Source organism: Cervus canadensis, chromosome 14 (assembly GCF_019320065.1).
Source record: "Cervus canadensis isolate Bull #8, Minnesota chromosome 14, ASM1932006v1, whole genome shotgun sequence".
Lineage (NCBI taxonomy): Eukaryota > Metazoa > Chordata > Mammalia > Artiodactyla > Cervidae > Cervus > Cervus canadensis.
In genome coordinates, this window is record NC_057399.1 from 26,169,717 (window position 1) to 26,186,948 (window position 17,232).

The 17,232-nt window shown below is 38.8% G+C and overlaps 1 protein-coding gene across 2 annotated transcripts in view; it reads right to left on the reverse strand.

Moving 5' to 3' along the window:
• Positions 1 to 17,232, reverse strand: part of MAMDC2 (MAM domain containing 2) — a 152,602-nt gene that overhangs the window by 23,643 nt on the left and 111,727 nt on the right. The window lies entirely within an intron of this gene.

A 17,232-nucleotide genomic window follows, 5' to 3' on the forward strand; every position in this document is an offset into this window, starting at 1 on the left:
CTACAACAAATTATTAAGTTCATTGTGCCAAAAAGAAAGAAAAGTCTTGGATTTCTTAAAACAATTTAAAAGTCTCCTTTTCATATATAGGATGAGCAAAGAGCACTTTTCAAAACATTTTTGTTAGATTTTCACTGCACTTTGCAGTGTACAAAGTTGCTTCACATGTATAACCTAATGTTTAATGAGCACAAAGTCTCTAGTCCATGTTCAGTCCCTCAAATACAAATCTTAATTAAAAAACAAAGAGATACAATGAAAGAGCAACCCAAATTATAAGCAATGAGAACATTTGATTTTTTTAGGTTCTTAAACCTAAAAATCCTAAAAATTTTTTTAGGTTCTTAAACCCTTTTTAGGTTCAGGATGCAATGTCTTCAATTTACCTGTGTTATTAGTAGGATCCCTTTGGTCTTTGATGATCAGAGCCACCAGAATATAGAATTTATTTAAAAAGAAGCTGAAAAAGTCACATGATAGTTTATCACTATGCAAAATATAAAATGTCTTAGCCCAATATCTTCAGAATAACTAATTATAAGATGTGTGAAAGTTTACTGAACTGGATTCATATTACTATAAATTATAAGAAAAAGACAGTTTAGAGATGTAATACATAACTCTGTGTGTGTGTTAGTAGCTCAGTCATGTCTGACTCTTTGCAACCCCATGAACTGTAGCCTGCCACACTCCTCCGTCCATGAAATTCTCCAGGCAAGAATACTGGAGTTGGTTGTCATTCCTTTCTCCAGGAGATCTTCCTGACCCAGGGATCGAAGCTGGGTCTTCTGCATTGCAGGCAGACTTTTTACCATCTGAGCCACCAGGGAAGCCCTAATATATAACCATATGTATCAATATTTACAAGGAACAAACTAAAAGGGGTATTTCAGTTTTTTCATTTAACTTTTGTTCATTTTCTTATCTTTATAGATTCTAGAGATGATCTGACTATGTAAAATATATTACTTGCAGGATTTATACATAGGAACTTATTCTCCATTTACAAAGCAGAGGTCTGTGTCATCAGCCCTGAGTGCAATTCCATTTTTATCAGTAATTTTTCTTGTTCCATGGGAAGGAATAGGAATCTGCCTTGTAATTTACTGAATTAATTGTGCTGCAGATAAAAATCTTGGCTTTCTTTTCCTTTGGCAGCTTTAAAGTCTATTTCTGACATGAATAGTGAAAAAGCACTTTTTCAAAAAGATTCTGTGGTACTGAAATGATTCACCATGTAAATTATTACCTAAATAAGACTCAAACATATGGCATGTAAACATATCCTAAAGAGGAGAAATGTTATCATGCTTTCACATGTTTACTACACCATTATTTTATAATGACCATAAAACCAAGCAAGCAAGCAAGCAAACAACCCAAGATTTCAAAAACAGAAGAAATACACAAATCATGGTGCTGCAATCTAAAAAACAGGCCATTATTAACTCTGATGATTTGCAAATATTATTTAGTAGTAGAGAATATATTCCTCTCATAATGTTAAGTGATGAAAGCCAGTGATAATAGTATTATTATTAATAAAAATTAATAAAATAAAATAATTTAATATTTAATAAAATTAAAATAAAATTAGATAAATTACATCTAACTCATCTAAAAATACATAGGAAAAAAACCTTGAAAATTTACTAAATATATAACACTTTTATTAGGTTTGAGAAATTGTGGGTATTGAATAGAATTTCCTTTTAGTTTCTAAACATTCTTTAATTTTGTTATATTTATAATTGAGGAAAAAGAAGGAATCAAGATATCTATAATTAAGTTGTGGAATAATGGGCTACTGTTTTTCAGATTGGCGTTGTTTATTATAGTGGCTATGAGGACACGTGGCTATTGAAATTAAAATTAAGTAAAATTAAAAATTTTCTTTCCTTAGGTGTACTAACCACATTTCAAGTACCCAATAGCCACATATAACCAGTGATCAAGTGAGTTGGTCATAGCAGATTTGTAACATTTCCTCATTGCAGAAAGTTCCACAGGATAGTGCTTCCTTTTTGACATTCCAAACAAATTTGTGAACTGTCATAGCGGGTTAAGTGAAATGTTAAAGATATTCTGGACAACAGCAGGCCACTAGGTTATTACTATCTTAGAACTCTTTCCACACTTAGAGTACTGGCCAGACCACTTGTTGTTCTGTCTGATGTCTGACGAAAGATTCACAGTCTGCTACCTACCATATTCAAACTATGGCCTCAAAGCGCAGGTCTGTTTGGCAGCTGTCTATCAGCATTCCAACACACAAAAGAAACCTGACAAGATCACTTGTTTGCTCTAACACATTGAATTTCCACCCTGCTATTAATAGCGAAGATAATGTCAGTTCCTATTTTTGTGCTGCCATCTTTCATTTTGAGGGCTACTTGAGGTGGAGAGGTTATTTTGGGGTAGTTGATGACTGGGTAAGCTGATGACTGGGTCTGGCCGACACAGACAAAGAGAAAGTCAAACATTCTGGTCTGTTCTTAAGAACTCTGTCCTGGGTCCTGTTAAGAATGTGACAAGAAAAAAATTCCCCGTAGTCTAAATTCTTAAGGGGACTGAACTCTTGTTTAATTACAGATCTTAAAAAAAAAAAAGTTTATTTCATTTTAGGCAGCATTTCAAAGCAAACAATACCTCTAAAGAATGGGAAAAAGATCTCAGGCAACTTAAATGTATACTAGTATCTATTTGAAAGAGAAGAGGGACGAAGTAAACTGCCGTCCCTTAGACAGATCTTCTTGATTTTATGCAAACCTCTTAAAAGTTAGGGGAAAATTAGATTTGTGTAAATCAGTTTGTTTTAGTGTACTAAAGGTTCTACTATTTTGGGACTAGTGTTACATTAAAATTTTTGTTTTGATAGAGAATATTAATTATTGAAAAAACTTAGCTAGACTAATTTTGGAAGGCAAATAGGCAGTGAATGGAGAGCTATAAACACACGTTTGCAAACAAATCATTTTAAATATAATCAAGTAAGGTTAAAAAACATGATTTAACTTACTTTTTATCATACTAAAAATAGACATTATACATGCTCCTTTATCTACAGTAAGGTGTTCCAATCTTAGCACTACTGATGTTTTGGGTCAGATAATTTTTTGTTGTGAGGGATGCCCTGTGCATTGCAGGATGTTAAACATTCCTGGTCCCTACTCACTAGATACCAATATCACTCCCCAAGTCATAACAATAAAAAAATGTCTCCAGACATTTCCAAATGCCCCTTTGGGAATGGGGGGGCCAGGGAAAAATTTTGTCTGGCTGAGAACCACTGGTTAAGGGTAGTAGAAAACTGTGTGGATTATCAAGCCCCATTTGCTAAATTCCTATTAGGTATAGTCCCTATGTGAGGCACTTTGAGATTCGTTACTTCCTTTTGGATTCTCAGTTTCAACCTGTTCATTCTCCCCAGTCCGTTGTTTATATTTTAAAAGTGGACTAGATTGAATTAGTTTGCTCTTCCTCACACCATCAGGTGGTAGTTCTAATGAGCATGAAATATCCTTAAGCCCTAGAAACAAAAGGCAAAGGAACAAAACAGCAAGGGAGATGAACTAACTCTCCAGCTGAATAATCATCATCGAGCCAATCAGGGCTTCACTGTTTCAATTTCCTGTTTCAGAAAAATTCAAATTGTCAAAGGGGAATAGAATCTCTTCTTTGTTTTCACTTGTCTTCCTTTCAAAAAAGAAAGATCTACTCCCTCAAAGTAATAGAATGATAAGGAACAGATCTGAAGGGTTAGGGTAACTGAGCAAACTTTCCTCACACTATACAAATTATAATTCTCTTTTAAAGTTACCTTCCCCCCCCCCCCCCAAGGAGTGGGAACAGTGGGGTGGAGGAAGAGTCTGTACAGACATCCAGCTACAAGGCTGCCTTAGTCAGAGGGGCTAGACTGCTGCTAAACCAGTAAAAGTCCAGAGAAGTTCCTGGTTAAAGCATGAGGGAAAGAAAAAGTAGGGAAACAGATAAGTCAGGAACTTATTTTCTCAAACCAAATCAAGCTGGATTTTTAAAAAATAATTAGGGTTACTAATTTTAACTTTATTAAGTGTCATAGTTTAAGTGATACCCAACACAATGAATAGGATTTTGCTGAGGGAGGGAAGAAATGAAGCTTTGCAGGGAACTGTGGAATATATAACCACAAACTTTTGTTGTGTAGTTTTAAAAATATGGTTAGTATTAAACAGCTCAACATTAGCTGAATTGACTGGTTTTTCACTGTCTTTTAAAGTACCAGGTTGGCCAAAAAGTTTGTTTGGGATTAAAATCCTCAATGAACTTGTTGGCCAACCCAATAGTTTCATGGCCTTCTGGAGATACATGGTTGGCCAGATTGCTGGGTTAATCTACCACCTACTTTACCAATTGAAGAGCCCAAATTGGGCCTATAATGAGAATGTAAATGATAGTTTCCAGAAATGGCCTCCTATCTTCACATAAAAACATTTCAATCCTACGCCAACAATACCATAAAATATTCAAGTTCACAAAACAAACTTAGGTTGTTTTAAGTGGTAGACCTCAATAATTTACCAGAGGGTTTGATTCTGGGTTAAATTTAACTTCTCTTCTGATGAAGTTTGAAGTCTTTTGGAATCACTTGCACAGATAAATGTGGAAATGGTGACTACAGAGTTGGTAGAATAATTATTCACTAAATTACTATAATCTAGTCAGTGAAGTTCTAGAGCCCTTCATTAAGATGGTATTGACACAACTGTAGGATATACTATACTGTATAATGCAACTGCTTTCATTTAACAGTTTGACAATAAGTTGTGAGAGAATTTAAAAAATAAAAAATAACAAAGCAAAACAAAAATTCTGACATTAGACACTTGGCTAAAAGGATGGAATTTTCACAGATCCCTAAGGACAGATTGAGTGGAGCTTTATCGAGAAAAATGAGTGTAAGACTTTAATATTTTTAGAATCCCAGCCATGTTTGGGGAAATAGTTGCTGAACTGTAATAGCATGCCTCCTGCAGATACTATATTTGGTCTTCAGATCCCACAAAAGGCAGAATGACCATATGTTTTTAAATAAGTCTTTAGCTGACCAACCCTTTTTCTTAAAAGATCCATCTGGTTTTGGTTTTTTCTTTTTTAAAAGACCCATCTGATTTAATTCTGCTCTTGGCTTTCACAAGCAACAAAGGTTGAGCAGCTTCCAGCTTTACCCAGCATGAGTCCTGCTCATGCTTCCGTTCTAGGGTAGAGGGCGCCCTGTGGTAGATTTGCAGACCTGCAGCCAAAGATTTTCACGGCTGTTTGGGTGATAAATACCCACATGATTCAGTTCACTGATTTTAGAAATCGACATTATTTTCAAATCATTTGGTCACAGAAAAGGGACCTCAGAATCAGATGCTTTTTAGAATGAGGAAAAGAGAGACCCTATGATATGAGCTCAAGGCCATCCAATAGCCAGCTGTAGACCTAAGCATGAATATCATACTCTGAATGTCTGACACAGCATATTTCACTATACCAATCAGCTCATTTCCTCCTTTTCACTTTAGGTATTTTAAAATATGATTATGAAAGGCTTGAAACTCCCCAAATAACAGCATAATTAATAGCAGTGGACAAATACGTGTCTGACCAGTATTTAGAACTAGCTTCCTGTCATTTTGCCTTATGTATGTTATAAACAAGTTTTTGGTCACCTGGCACCAGAACCTGAATCTTACATCAGTTGGGACTAAATTTCATGGCTGGTGATTGCTGAAACCTCTCCTTTCCACAGGAGGTGCTCCCTCACCTCAGGGATATCCTTCTCTCTCTTAGCTGATGACCTTATATTTGCTCCACGTGGAAAATTTACTCCACGTGGAAAAAAATGAAGAAAAAAATGCCCTCAACTCCCCACATCTACTCCTTCAATCTTATCTTCATTTGCATTCATTTTCATTTCCTTTCCTTTGTTTTGGAAGCAAGGTCTGTTTGACTCCAAAGTTCATGTTCCTCTTTTTCTGGGACATAAATCCTGTACAATCCTGACAACTAGCATTGGGAGTCTAAATGGAAAATAAACATGAAAAGCCTTTGAAAAAATTAACATCAGACAAAGGAGAGATGGTATCATTTTTAGTGTTTTAAGGGCTAATGCCACACCAAAGTAATGAGGACATAATTACATATAATATTCCTATAAACCTTTCATCATCAGTAAAGGAAATAGGTGTGAATGCCTTCCTCAACATACAATGTGGTTTATCTCCGGTCAATGTTCCGTAGGGAGGACCTCTAGTTAAACACTTCCCTGACCAACATAATGTAAGGACCAATTTGTTTATTATGAATGGAGATCAAAACACAGACCTATTGTGACTACTTGGATGGAGATATAAAATGTCAGTCTTCCCAGAAGACTCAGAGAATGCAATCAACTGCAAAAAAGGTGGAATCTATGTTTTGTCTTGACTCTCAAGGGCTCACCCCTGCTCTGTATGATTTTCTCTGGGTCAGGAGAAGACAGTGACTTTAGCTAATACCCAAATAATGACTTCACTCTGCTTGTATATGAACCATAGAGACAGTTGTGGGTCTAATTTTCATTGATTCTCAGGGCAAAGTGGAGATCCTTGATGCAGAGCTGCAGCTAAAAGCTCATATAATGTTAAGCCTCTTTTAGCTGTGTCACAATTTATTTAACCAACATCTACAATTACGCTAATTTCACAAGCTAGCAAGGGAATGCCCCAAATCCTTCAAGCTAGGCTTCAACAGTACGTGAACAGAGAACTTCCAGATATACAAGCTAAATTTAGAAATGACAGAAGAACCAGATATCAAATTGCCAAAATCCATTTGATTACAGAAAAAGCAAGAGAATTCCAGAAAACGATCTCCTTTTGCTTCATGGACTACACTTAAGTCTTTGACTGTGTGGATCACAGAAAACTATGGAAAATTCTTAAAGAGATGGGAATACCAAGCCACCTTACCTGCCTCCTGAAAAACCTGTATGCAGGTCAAGAAGCAAGTTAGGACCAGACAAAGAACAATGGACTGGCTCCAAATTGGGAAAGGAGTACGTCAAGGCTGCATATTGTCACCTTGCTTATTTAACTTATATGCAGAGTATATCACGCAAAATGACAGGCTGGATGAATCACAAGCTGGAATCAAGATTGCTGGAAGAAACAGCAACAACCTTAGATATGCAGATGACATTTCTACCCTAATGGCAGAAAGCAAAGAGGAGCTAAAGAGCCTCTTGATGAAGGTGAAAGAGAAGAGTGAAAAAGCTGGCTTAAAACTCAACATTCAAAAAACTAAGATCATGGCATCTGGTCCCATCACTTCATGGCAAATAGATGGGGACAAAATTGAAACAGTAGCAGATTTTCTTTTCCTGGACTCTAAAATTATTGCAGACAGTGACTTCAGCCATGACATTAAAACATGCTTGCTCCTTGGAAGAAAAGCTTTGACAAACCTAGATAGCATATTAAAAAGCAGAGACGTAATTTGCCAACAAAGGTCCATCTAGTCAAAGCTGTGGTTTTTCCAGTAGTCAGGTATGGATGTGAGAGGTGAACCATAAAGAAGGCTGTGCTGTGCTGCGCTTAGTTGCTCAGTCAAGTCTGACTCTTTGTGACCCCATGGACTGCAGCCCCCTAGGGTCCTCTGTCCATGGAGATTCTCCAGGCAAGAATACTGGAGTGAGTTGCCATACCTCCTCCAGGGGATCTTCCCAACCCAGGTCTCCCACATTGCAGGCAGATTCTTTACCAGCTGAGCCAGGAGGGAAGCCCAAGAATACCAGAGTGGGTAGCCTATCCCTTCTCCAGTGGATCTTCCTGACCCAGGAATCAAACTGGGGTCTCCTACATTGCAGGTGGATTCTTTATCAGCTGAGCTACAGGGAAGCCCAAAGAAGACTGAGCACCAAAGAACTGCTTTTGAACTGTGATGCTGGAGAAGACTTTTAAACATCCCTTGGACAGCAAAGAGATCAAGCCACTCAATTCTAAGGGAAATCAATCCTGAATATTCATTAGAAGGGCTGATGCTGAAACTGAAGCTCCAATAATTTAGCCACCTGATGTGATGAGCCAACGCATTGGAAAAGACTCTGATGCTGGAAAAGACAGAGGGAAGGAAGAAAAGGAAGTGACAGAGGATGAGATGGTTGAATAGCATCACTGACTCAATGGACATGAGTTTGAGCAAACTCCAGAAGATAGTGAAGGACAGGGAAGCCTGGTGTACTGCAGTCCTTGGGATCACAAGGAATCAGACATGATTCAGTGACTCCACAACAACTGATAGATGGGCTTCCCTGGTAGCTTAGTTGGTAAAGAATTCACCTGCAATGCAGGAGACCTAAGTTTGATTACTGGGCTGGGAAGATCCTCTGGAGAGGGAAATGGCACCCACTCCAGTTCTCTTGCCTGGGAAATCCCATGGACAGAGGAACCTGGAGGGCTAAAGTCCATGGAGTCTCAAGCACAACAGCTGGACATGACTGAGCGACTAAACCACCACTACCATGCACTACATAGCAGTTTCCAGTTTCTCAGTATTACTAACAGGGCTTGGTAAAGGTGGTAGGTAAATCTTTGTACATAACTATGATCATTTCCTTATGATAAATTCCTAGAAGTAGAATTGTTATGTCCAAAAGTTTGCATAATTGGGGTCTTTCTTTTGATACATATAATTTAATTATCATCTAGTAATATTATATTGAGCTTCCCAGGTGGCTCAGTGGTAAACCACCTACCAATGCAGGAGTCGCAGGTTTGATTCCTGGGTCAGAAGATCCCCTGGAGGAGGAAATGGCAACCCATTCCAGTATTCTTGCCTGGAAAATCCCATGGACAGAAGAGCCTGGTGGGCTACGTCCATGGGGTCACAAAGAGTGGGAATGTCTTAGTGACTCAACAATATTACATCAATTTACCATCACACTAGAGCTTATGAGAATTCTTATTTCCTTGAATTCTCACCTCTCTATGGCAATACTTTATGTATCATATACTTAAATGTATGGGATCCCCTGGTGGCTCAGATAGTAAAGAATCTGTCTGCAATGTGGGAGACGTGGGTTCAATCCCTGAATTATGTAGCTAAATATATAAATATTTAATACATCTATAACTCATATATTATATACATATATTTTGGGGCCTAAATGAAAGATCAATTTTTTAATTGATAAATTGAACAGTATGAATATGATTGCAGCTATTAATACAAATATGCTTCTTCAAAGATATTATATTTTAAAAACATCTTTATCCATTTGATGGACAAATGTGCTGTTTTGCTATTTTTCAGATTTCTTTGGTTATAAATGAAGTCGGACATGTTTGCATATTTATTTTCCAGTAATAGCCCTTTTCTTCTGATTTGCCTGTATATATTCATTGCCCACTTTCCTATTGCTTAGTTCATCTTTTGCTTATTGATTTATTAGAGTAAATTGAAATCTTAAACATATTAGGAGTTTGTCATATATGTTGAAAACTTTTTTGTCTGGCCTGACATTTGCCTTTCAGACGATAATGTTTATTAGGCAATCCTTACTTGGAGAAAGAAATTAAAGGAGAACTAAGAAATTAAGGGAGTACTTTAAGGCTGTATATTGTCACCCTGCTTATTTAACTTACATGCAGAGTACATCATGAGAAACGCTGGGCTGGATGAAGCACAAGCCAGAATCAAGATTGCCAGGAGAAATATCAGTAACCTCAGAGGTGCAGATGACACCACCCTTATGGCAGAAAGTGAAGAAGAACTAAAGAGCCTCTTGATGAAAGTGAAAGAGGAGAGTGAAAAAGTTGGCTTAAAACTCAACATTCAGAAAACGAAGATTATGGCATTTGGTCCCATCACTTCATGATAAATAGATGGGGAAACAATGGAAACAGTAACAGACTTTATTTTTTGGGCTCCAAAATCACTGCAGATGGTGACTGCAGCCATAAAATTAAAAGACACTTGCTCCTTGGAAGAAAAGTTATGACCAACCTAGACAGCATATTAAAAAGCAGAGACAGTACTTTGCCAACAAAGGTCTATCTAGTCAAACCTGTGGTTTTTCCAACAGTCATGTATGGATGTGAGAGTTGGACTATAAATAAAACTGAGCGCTGAAGAATTTTGAACTGTGGTGTTGGAGAAGACTCTTGAGAGACCCTTGGACTGCAAGGAGATCCAACCAGTCCATCCTAAAGGAAATGAGTCCTGAATATTCATTGGAAGGACTGATGCTAAAGTTGAAACTCCAAAACTATGGCCACTTGATGCGAAGAGCTGACTCCTTTGAAAAGGCCCTGATTCTGGGAAAGATTGAAGGCAGGAGGAGAAGGGGACGATAGAGGATGATGACTGGATGGCATCATCGACTCAATGAACATGAGTTTGAGCAAACTCCGGGAGTTGGTAATGGACAGGGAGGCCTCCTGGTGTGCTGCAGTCCATGGCGTCACAAAGAGTTGTACATGACTGAGCAACTGAACTGAATTGACTGAAAATACTTGAGAAAAGATTTGCTAAAAATCCACCCATTATGAAATACCAGATTAGGAATTTGGAAGCATGGAGGGAGGTAGTGTTTTTAGGCTCATAAACAACCTTTGAAATAAATGTTTGCCTAAATTAAGCTTATTAATAAGACTATGTGGAAAGAATATCTCAGATATTTCCATGTTGCTGGAAGGATGAACGTGGTAATCCAGCAATATTCCATGAAATTAATTCCTTGGGAAAGTCATGTAAGAATGCACTGGCATGAACATCACCCTCATGTAAGCTGTGTTAGCAACTACCAGTTGTCCTAGTCAGTCTTTCCAGTCATTCCCCTATAAACTGATATGAAACACAGAAGCCCAATAACAAATATCTGAAGGGAAATTAAAGAGAAGGAAAACCAGAGTAGATCAACTCTGCCTTACTCATATTTAAAGTAATTTATAATTCCTGTACTGACAGCTGACACTGAGTTTTGCTTGGAAAAACTCAACAGTAGGCTCCTTTCCCGTACTTAGCTCCTCTACCCAATTTCACATTAAAACTTATTCCACTTGACAGTATAATTTTCCTGGCTCTGTAATATGGAACTACCTTAATCTGTTCTAAAATGTGTTGATTATCTTGTCAGAAATTAACGATCTTGCTATTTCTACTTTGCACTCAGCTGCCCTGCTTTAATTATGCTGGAACATTAATATCCTGGAGCAGCCATTTCTCAGTGTTCCCAGACATCAAGAAATATGATAGGAAATTTATCTTTTCTCATATATCTTGTCTACACATTGGCTTTCTAGTTCCTTAGTCCCTTTATAGCAGGGTGTCTTGTTATTAAATATGCACCTAAATCTCTTCAGAAATTTACTAGACCTGCTCTTCTATCTGAGTGAACTTGCTAAGTGTCATCTTTAAAAATTTCAGAACCCTAGATATTTTATATCTAGTGGCATTTCCATTATTGAAGGGCAAAGTGAAAAGGAAGATTTTAAAAGCAGAAATCCAAATCACAGACTTAAATTTCATTGATGTTTTGCTGAAACAAAAAGATTATTGTGAGAGGAAATAAACAGAGAAAGCTATGCACAAGGACGGTGCTACACGATATTAAAAAACATTGTTTTACACCAAGATGCTTTAAAATATCTTAATGAAGGTAGGAGAGACTTAGCAGACATCAGGAAACATGTTTTCATTTCATAGAGAGGTGACATGACATTCTGATTTGCCAAGTGCATGCATGCGTGCTCAGCTGCTCAGTCATGTCCAACTCTTTTGTGAACCCCAAGGACCAGAGTCAGCCAGCCCCCTCCTTCCAGGGGATTTTTCAGGCAAGAATACTGTAGTGGGTTGCCATTTCCTCCCCTAGGGGATCTTCCCAACCCAGGGATGGAAACCACCTCTCCTGCACATCTCCAGCATTGGCAGATCCCTTACCATCTGAGCCACCTGGGAAGCCTCCTGATTTATCACAACTTGAAGCCAAGTCTTCCTATTTCTGACTGGGATCTTTTATTTGTATAATATCAACCTAACAAAACACAAATTAATGACTTATACAAGATTCAAAGAGGAAGGGACTCTTGAGATGGACTTTGAGAGAAAGGTGATTTTCTCAGGTTGGTTCCTGCAGCATGATCAATGAAAAATATTTGCTGTTGATAAATCAAAATTCTCCAAGCTAGGCTTCACCAGGACATAAACTGAGAACTTCCAGATGTTTAAGCTGGATTCAGGAAAGGCAGAAGAATCAGAAATCAAATTGCCAACATCCATCAGATCATAGAAAAAGCAAGAGAATTCCAGAGAAACATCTACTTCTGCTTCATTGACTAAGCTAAAGCCTTTTACTGTGTGGATCACAACAAACTGTGGAAAATTCTTAAAGAGATGGGAATATCAGACCACCTTACCTGCCTCCTGAGAAATCTGTATGCCAGTCAAGAACCAATAGCTAGAACCAGACATGGAACAACAGACTGGTTCCAAATTGGGAAAGGAGTACATCAAGGCTGTATATTGGTCACCTTACTTATTTAACTTGTATGCAGAGTACATCATGTGAAATGCTGGGGCTGGATGAAGCACAAGCCAGAATCAAGATTGCTAGGGGAAATATCAATAATCTCAGATATGCAGATGACATCACACTTATGGCAGACAGTGAAGAGGAATTAAAGAACCTATTGATGAAAGTGAAAGAGAGTGAAAAAGTGGGTTTAAAACTCAACATTCAAAAACTGAAGATAATGGCATCCAGTTCCATCACTTCATGGCAAATAGATGGGGAAACAGTGGGAATAGTGGCTGACTTTATTTTCTTGGGCTCCAAAATCACTGCAGAGTGACTGCAGCGTGAAATAAAAGATGCTTGTTCCTTGGAAGAAAAGTTATGACCAACCTAGACAGCATATTAAAAAGCAGAGACAGTACTTTGCCAACAGAAGTCTATCTAGTCAAGGCTATGGTTTTTCCAGTAGTCATGCACGGACGTGAGAGTTGGACAGTAAAGAAAGCTGAGCGCCAAAGAATTGATGCTTTTGAACTGTGGTGTTTGAGGAGACTCTTGAGAGTCCCTTGGACTGCAAGGAGATCCAACCAGTCCATCCTAGAGAAAATCAGTCCTGAATATTCATCAGAAGGACTGATGCTAAAGCTCCAATACTTTGGTCACCTGATGCGAAGAACTGACTCATTGGAAAAGACCCTGATGCTGGGAAAGATTGAAGGCAGGGGGAGAAGGGGATGACAGAGGATGAGATGGTTGGATGGAATCTCTGACTTGATGGACATGAGTTTGAGCAAACTCCAGGAGTTGGTGATGGACAGGGAGGCCTGGCATGCTGCAGTCCATGGGGTCACAAAGAATTGGACATGACTGAGCAACTGAACTGAAATCCTTTGAGGAAGCAGTGGGGGAGTAAGGCAAGGATTTGAAGAATGAGAAACTGCACTGGATCCTAGACAGTGATTGAAAACACTTTCCAAAGAGTTTGAAGACTAAAGGGATAGATAGGGTGACAACTTAAATGGATAAAAAGGTGAAAGGAAGGTTTGCTGTTCATTTGTATGATCAATATTTGCTGGCAGTATGCACAGGACTAATGAAATTAATTAAAGATTTATGAGAGAGAGAAAAATTTATGAAATAAGGGTGGCAGGATGGTGAAATCAAATAAATGACTGGTTGGTTTTGAATGAGAAACCAACTGTCAGAGTCAAAGAGACGCAGGTGAGGATTTGGAGAGAAACGAAATTGAAGGGGCTTGTTCTCAATGGCTTCCTTCATTCTTTTGGGAGATGAACCCATGAGGTCACATCCTAAGAATGAGGCAGAGAAAATCAAGTTGGAGACTTGTGACTGAAATGGATCTGAATATTTGGGGTAAGGAATGAGAAAGGAAGTCAGTGAGAGATGATCTGAGTAAAAGACTTTCCCAGCAGCTTGGATCCAGTAGCATAGAGGGGACAGAGGAAACTAATCTTATTTTCTCCAGTTGTGCTGAAAAGCTCAGGGCAAAGAAGATGAAAATAGTTGCTGAGGTTCCCAGGGGTTCAGAGGACCAAGGAGGAAGAAGCCAGAGGACCTGTGGAAAGGAAGATTATGATGTGGAGGTGAGTGCTCCATGGACCACAGCACAGAATGGAGGCTGGAGAAACTGTGTTGGGAGACAGGAAAAGGATCAGGAAAATCGAGAGGGCTGGGAAAAACCTCATCTCAGTCTTTGGGAATAGGGAAATGGCGTGATGTAAGTTGTTCCAAAGAAAAGAGTTACAGCTTTTGGTCTTAATAAAAATCATCATAAAAAGCCTCAAACCAGATTCAGCATATATGTGTCTGTGTGTATCCTTATATCTACTCCAGCAGGTTATTCCGGCTCTTAACTGTTCATATTCAAATTCTTTGCAGGACCCATGGCACTGGGCTATAAGAGATTATGGTTTACATGATTCAAAGGCAGAAATAGTTAATTTTCCTTCTTCCTGTGATTGATTTACATTGTTCTCCTTTGCCATCAACACATTTTCCTTGAAAGCTCAGTACCCTTTGAGTACCCACTTTGTTCTAGAAATTGTGTTACATTAGAAATAAAAAATAAATAAATAAGATATAGGTCTCTGTTCTCCAGAAGCTTACAGTCTAATGTAAGCTAATGAAGATAGGTAAGGAGATAATTTCAGTACAACGCATGATGCTAGGATAGTTCAGTTCAGTTCAGTTGCTCAGTCGTGTCTGACTCTTTGCGACCCCATGAACTGCAGCACGCCAGGCCTCCCTGTCCATCTCCAACTCCCAGAGTCTACTCAAACTCATGTCCATTGAGTTGGTGATGCCATCCAACCATCTCATCCTCTGTCATCCCCTTCTGATCCTGCCTTCAATCTTTCCCAGCATCAGGGTCTTTTCCAATGAGTCACTTCTTCACATCAGGTGGCCAAAGTATTGGAGTTTCAGCTTCAGCATCAGTCCTTCCAGTGAATATTCAGGACTGATTTCCTTTAGGATGGACTGGTTGGATCTCCCTTGCAGTCCAAGGGACTCTCAAGAGTCTTCTCCAACACCACAGTTCAAAAGATAGAATAGTAGGATTTCATTAAAAGGGGCTACACAGGACAAGGGGTCTATGTCAAATACTCTGAGAAAACTGCCACCTTACACAAGGTTAAACAGGGTTCTTTAATGTAGAACTTACCAGAGTTTCTAACATGTTACTGTGCAGGGCAAACCTTCCTATGTGTATGTGGAAGAGTAGAGACCTAGCATGCAAAATTTCTCCAACTCATTTGACCACATAACCTGTTTTCAGTAGAACAACTCAAGGGATTTGTACTCCATAGGACATACTCTGAGAAGTGCTGACTTATGGAAGCACTTTGAGACCCCAAAGTGACTCTTTGTGACCCCATGGACTATACAGTCCATGGAATTCTCCAGGCCAGAATACTGGAGTGGGTAGCCTTTTCTTTCTTCAGGGCATCTTCCCAACCCAGGGATCGAGCCCAGATCTCCTGCATTGCCGGTGGATTCTTTACCAGCTGAGCCTCAAGGAAAGCCCAACAATACTGGAGTGGGTAGCCTATCCCTTCTCCAGGACATCTTCCTAACCCAGGGATTGAACTCAGGTCTCCTGCATTGCAGGCAGATTCTTTACCAGCTGAGCCACAAGGGAAGCCCAACAGTACTAGAGTGGGTACCCTATTCCTTCTCCAGTGGGTCTTCCTGACCCAGGAATTGAACTGGGGTCTCCTGCGTTGCAGGTGGATTCTTTACCAACTGAGCTATCAGGGGAGCCCACTGATATAAGCTTCTTGCTTGGTTAAAAAAAATGTATATTTTTTCAAACTGGCTATATGGAGGTTTTCTCTATATTCATAAATGACTTTTGAAGTTTGTTCTTTAATCTTGCAACAGAATAAAGATGTAGATTTAGAAGGGTTTACCATGCAGATGTTAATGACTACTGAGCTGATCATTAAGCCAGAGCCAGATGAAAGAGTATGTCTGGTCATGCTTTCATTTATGGGCCATTTAACATTTTTTTTCAAAAGAAACATTTAATGAGCATGATACTGAGTTCCTTCCAGTGCCTCTAATTAACAGACCACTTAATGATTTTTGTTAAAGGGAAAATTCGTTTCAAGTCAAAAGACATTGCAGGACCTAACATAGGTTCTTTAGTGACCAAGCATAATGTCAGCCCAAGGATTTGAAAATAAAGGCTAGTATTTGTGCTTCATCATTACAGACTTTCTGACAATGACTCTAGTCTCTCCTGACATTTGGCTTTCAAGAAAAGCATTCTGGAGTGAAGTGTTCCCTCTCCTCATGACTATCTCTGGTGTGTGAAAGCCTCAATGTAAGTCTTGATTACCTGCTCTATATTTAGTAATGTGTTGAGGACAAACAGATCAAGAAAACCCATTTCATAGGACTTCTCTGGTGGTCCAGTGGTTAAGAATCTGCCTTGCAATGCAGGGGACTTGGGTTAGATCCCTGGTCCAGGACTAAGATCCCACATGCTGTACAGTAACTATGCCCAAGTGCCACAATGAAAGATCCTGCATGACAGAACAAAGATCCCACAAAGGCCCAAAGCAGCCAAACAAATACATTTTAAAAAAAGGAAAAAAAAAAACATTTCATGATTCATGCTTTTTCAAAATGTTTCTAAAACGTTAAGAAATATATTAGTTGATGATTATGTAAGCATAACAGTCTGGTACTATCAAAATGAAGATTTAACTTGGACCTGATTTTTAATTTAAAGAAAAGTTAAGGTGCAGAATTAGTCATGTACTAAAGAGATGGTGCCTATGAATCCTTATGAGAATCAGGACCTAGAAAAAAATATCCTGTAGTCTCTTTGTTCAAAAGAGACTAAAGAATTCTTTCTCTTCCCTCTCACTCTTGCTCTCTCTCCAGCTACATTTAATCAATGCCAATTATGCACCCGGTGCTAAGCTACCATAAGCCTATGAGGTAGGTACTACTAATATACCGATTTTGTATATGAAGAAAAGCAAGGCTCAGAGAGACTCACAAAACTAGCCCCAAGTATAAAGGCACAAAAGCCACAGAATCCAAGTCTCAGGCATGATGCCATTCTTCCCTCTGCCCCACAGATCTCCTTTGTCTGTGTTGAACCACCTTGAATTTTGACCTTAGGAGCCAAAATTTTGACCTTGGAGCCTTGAATTTTGGCTCCTTGGAGCCAAAGTAAT